Genomic DNA, 4,965 nt, shown 5'->3' on the forward strand with positions numbered 1-4,965 from the left:
ATCAATTTTACAGGAGGATTTCCCTGTTTTTCTAACCCAAAGAGATATGTTGGGGTTTTTTTTTTTTTTTTTTTACTCTGAGAAGGCATGAATTCGCCACAGAATGAGCAAAGTCTTTCTGTCTGTGTGCATGTATTTAAAAAGACAACTGCAGTAATTGGATCAGATGCTTACATGGTTTTGTTGTGTCTGCTGCCCAAGGCACACAATGTAACCAGGAGGTGAGACTCTATACACTTGTGCCTGCCATGCACTCTGGAGTGCGTTGGCTTCAAGAAGATGCAGGCAAACTCGAGCCCGTTCGGAGAAGATCAGCTGAAATGATGAGAAGCAGGGAGGTTGAAGCAGCTAAGCAGGTAACGCTCCACTGAGCTGCCGGAAGGAGGCGGGTGAGAGGAATTCAGTACTTATTATCATGCTCTGACAAAGAGAGGATGCGAGTCCTTTGGTATTTGGGTCGATCCAAGAAAATACACCGTGTGCGTGAGAATACAAAAGAAGAAAAATGACTTTGTGTCAGCATTAGGGAAATAAATCATTTGCCCTTCACTTGCTGTCAACCTCAAATTGTAGACAGTGTTTTTCCTTTTCCCTTTGAAGACTGCTAAGGTGAGCAATTGTCCTAGTTTACCTGAGACTGAGAAGTTCCCTGGAACGGGTCTTTCCGTGATAAGACCAGGACTAAGGAACTAACCAACCAGCTGCTATTGAGTTGCTTCCGATTCCTGTGACGTGGCATGCTTTGGTGTAAACTGTGCGTCATCAGGTTTTCAAAGGCTGTGAGGTTTTGGAAGTAGATCTCCAGGCCTTTCTTCTGAGATGCCTCTGAGTAGATTCAAACCACCAGTCTTCCAATTTGTAGCCTAGTACGTAACCATTTACTTTATCTGGGGACCCAAGTCTGGGGTCAACCCAACCAACCTCATGACCATGAGTCCATTTTGACTGATAGCAATCCCCTCGAGTAACGTAGAATTGTTTCTTAGGCTTTTGACGGTGAATCTTTATGGGAGCCATTGGTCTCACCATTCTCCCACAGAAGATCTGGGAGGTTTCAGTGACACCGCCTCCCCTTGCGGTTAGCAGCCCAACCCTTATCCTGCTCCTTAGGAACCAGGGCAGTCCTGGGAAAACCAGGATCGTTTGTCACCAAAGACTACTGATAAGCACCAAACACTAGGAGAGAGACATGGAAGCTCTTAAAGCTGCCAGGAGGACTTAATACAATCAAAGCTCTGAACTCAGACTACTAGACACCAGAACTGGATAAAACACATCGCTGTTCTTTAAAGTTACACACTTTGAGGGATTTTGTTAGAGCAGCCCAAAGAAAGCAAAGTCGGGCCCCTAAGGTGCCAGGGCAGGAACATTCCATATCTCCATGGACACAGTAACATGGACTCATGGCCAAGCCTGAGCACAACAATGTGTCTCAAATGGGGTTACAGGGCATGTGGGAGTCTCTGGAGGTGGAGAACCAGGTTTGAGAGAGCCAGGGGTATGTATGAACCGTCCTGAGGCTCCTGTTCAGGTGGAATGGCCAATGTACTGTATGCTGGCCTAGGTGGGGACCCTCAAGTGACCTGAGACCTGGAGTTGGAACAGTTAGACTCCAGGTTCTCTACAGAGGAATCTGTGAAGCAGAAAGGATAAAGTTCCTTTTGGGAGCCTCTGGGGAGGTGAAACTCTATATAAATCTGCCTGGCATCCAATCTAGAGCCACACAGTCTCAAGAGGATGCCACAAGTCTGGGAAAGATGCACTGGCGGCGAGGGAGTGAGAGTATAGCACTCCAAATGGTCCTGGGAGAGTTCTGGGATGCTAGCACTGGGGGCAGGAGAAATGGGCATTGTTCAGTCTCAAACTTATAGGCATCAAGCCAGACCATTGCCTCGTGAAGAAAAGAATGAAAATCAGGAGGAGAGAGACGGCAGCTGGAAAGCCCATGAGGATGCTCAGAAAAGGCAGGGTCTTTGGAGGAAATGTAGAAGCACAGTCAGAGGACTGAGTTGTTCTCCAAGCTAAGTATAATCTCTGTTTTCACCCAACTGGCCAAACCTCAAAAGGCATGCTCTCCTAGAGGAGAGAGTGAGGACCCCAGCGATCTGATGTTGGATGGTCCGTGGGAAGGATTAGGCACGATTTGTATCCTAGAGCCAGAATCGGGTTGATGCTTTGTGAAAACAGAAAGAATTTGAAGTTCAGGCAGCCTGGTCATGGTGTCAGAGCTGCGGGGTGAATCAGTGCTGTTGTTAGCTATTGCCAAGTCAAACCCTAACTCATGGCAACCTCATGCAAGTAGAACAAAATGCTGCCCGGTCCTGTCCCAACCCTCTGGTCAATTGTACGTGGGACATTTGGGATGGGTAGGGTGATTCATTGGTGGATTCTTGAGAAGTCCGTCACCAGATCTTTCCTCCAATCCATCTTAGTCTGGAAGCTCTGTTAAAACCTGTTCAACATTGTCTTAATCTAGACTCTCTACAGAAGTAAAACCATACACATAGGTGTACATATAAACAATGACACACAAACGTGGCCATTGAACTGGGTTGACTCCTGTTGTTAGGTGCCGTTAAGATGGTTCCAATTCATAGTGACCCTAGGTACAAACAACAGAAAAAAACACTGCTTGGTCTTGAGCCATCCTCACAATGGTTCTTTTCTTTGAGCCCATTGTGGCAATCACTGGGTCAATACATCTTGCGGAGGTCCTTCATAACTTTCACTGGCCCTCCACTTTACCAAACACAATTGCTTGGGACGGGTCTTTCCTGACAACATGTGCAAAGTAGATGAGAGTAGAATGCCTCTGAGGAGCATTCTGGCTGCACTTCTTCCAGCACAGATTAGTTTGTTATTTTGACAGCCCATGAAACTTCCACTATTCTTCCCCAGCGCCATAATTCAAAGGGATAGATTCCAGGTGGTCCTCCTTATTCAATATTTAACTTTCACATGCATACGAGGCGATTGACCATGCCATGCCTTGGGTCCTCAGAACAACATTCTTGCTTTTTAATGCTTTAAGAATATTTTACCCAATGCAAAGTGTCATTTGATCTTTCGATTGCTGTTTCCATGAACAGTAATTATGGGTCCAAGCAAGGCAAAATCCTGGACAATTCAATCCTTTCTCCGGACCCTTGATCTGTCTCAGTGAGTGCTTCAAGTTCTCCTCACTTTCAGCAGGCCAGGTTGTGTCATCTGCATCTCATAGGTTGTTAACAAGCCGTCCTCTAATTCTGATGCCACATGCTTCCTTAAAACAATCCAGCTTCCCTCATTATTTGTCCAGCATACATATTGAATCAGTATGGTGAGAGGATACAGCACTGTCGTACACCTTTCCTGATTTTAAAGCATGTGGTATCCTTCCCTTATTCTGTTCACACAACTGCCTCTTGACCTATGCACAGGTTCTATGGAACACAAGTAAGCATATTTCATGTATCCTCTGCTTTCAGTCAAAATCCATCTGACATCAGCAGTGATTCCCCTTGTTGCACGTCCTCTTCTGAATCCTGTCTGAACCTCTGTGAATGGACTGCTGCAACCCTTCTTGAATGATCTTCAGCAATATTTTACTTGCAAATGATATTTGTGCTTTCTGTTGAGTTATCTTTCTTTGGAATGGGTACAAATGTGGATCTCTTCCAGGCAGTTGGCCAACTATCTGTCTTCCAGATTTCCTGGCATCGATTTGTTGAAACATTTCCATTGGTATTCTATCAATTCCTGGAGCCTTGTTTTTGGCTAATCCCTTCAGTGCAAGTTGGAATTCTTCCTGCAGCACCATTTGTTCTTGCTCATATGCAGATGATGGAATGTCGGCTAGCTCTTTTTGGTACAGTAACTTTGTAGATTCTTTCCATCTTCTTTGGATGCTTCCTGCATTATTCAGTATTTTGCCCAAAGAACCTTTCAATATTGCAGCTTAAGGCCAGACTTTTCTCTTGATTCTTTCAATTTAAGATATGCTGAGCATGTCCTTCCTTTTTGTTTTTCCAACTCTAGGTCTTTGCACATTTCATTATAATACTTTGTTTTCTTGAGCTGCCCTTTGAAAATTTTAAATCTGCTCTTTAACTTGATCATTTTTTTCCCATTGGCCTTAGCTAAGTTGTGATTAAGGGCAAATTTCAGTCTCCTCTGACATCCACTTTGATCTTTTCTTTCTTTCCTGTGTTTTTAATAATTTTTTTATTTCTTTGTATATGATGTTTTTTATGTCATCCCACAGTTTTCATGGTCTTCTGTCACTGGTGTTCAATGAATAAAATCTGTTCTTGAGATGCTCTTGAAATTCAAGTGGAATAGCATCACGGTCATAGTTTGGCTCTCATGGACTTGTTTTAATTTTCTTTTGCTTCAACCTGAACTTACATGTGAGCAATTGATGGTCTGTTCCACAGTCAGCCCCTGGACTGGTTTTAGCTGTTGCTATTGAACCTCTCCACCATTTGTTCCCACAGCTGTAGTCAATTAGATGTCTGTGTATTCCACCTGGAGAAGTCCATGTGTATAGTCACCTTCTATGTTGTTGAAAATGGTATTTGATATGACTAAGGTGTTGGTCTGGCAAAGTTCTATCATGTGACCTTCACCTTCACTTCTTGAACAAAGTTCATATTTTCCTTCTTTTTATTTTTTAAATCATTTTATTAGGGGCTCTTATCACAATCCATACATACATCAATTGTGTAAAGCACATTTGTACATTCATTGCCTTCATCATTCTCAAAACATCTGCTCTCCACTTAAGCCCCTGGCATCAGCTCCTCATTTTTTCCCCTCCCTCCCCGCTGCCCTCCTCCCTCATGAACCCTTGATAATTTATAAATTATTATTATTTTATCATGTCTTATACCGTCTGACGTCTCCTTTCACCCACTTTTCTGTTGTCCCTCCCCCAGGGAGGAGGTCACATGTAGATCCTTATAATCAGTTTCCCCTTTCTACCCC

At 43.7% G+C, this 4,965-nt stretch overlaps 1 pseudogene; it reads left to right on the top strand.

The window, feature by feature from the left end:
• The first annotated feature begins 248 nt into the window (after window positions 1-248).
• Window positions 249-4,965, top strand: part of LOC101663850 — a 21,084-nt pseudogene continuing 16,367 nt past the window's right edge.

Source organism: Echinops telfairi, unplaced genomic scaffold (genome assembly GCF_000313985.2).
Source record: "Echinops telfairi isolate 266 unplaced genomic scaffold, ASM31398v2 ScPeMD7_7469;HRSCAF=8507_0, whole genome shotgun sequence".
NCBI lineage: Eukaryota > Metazoa > Chordata > Mammalia > Afrosoricida > Tenrecidae > Echinops > Echinops telfairi.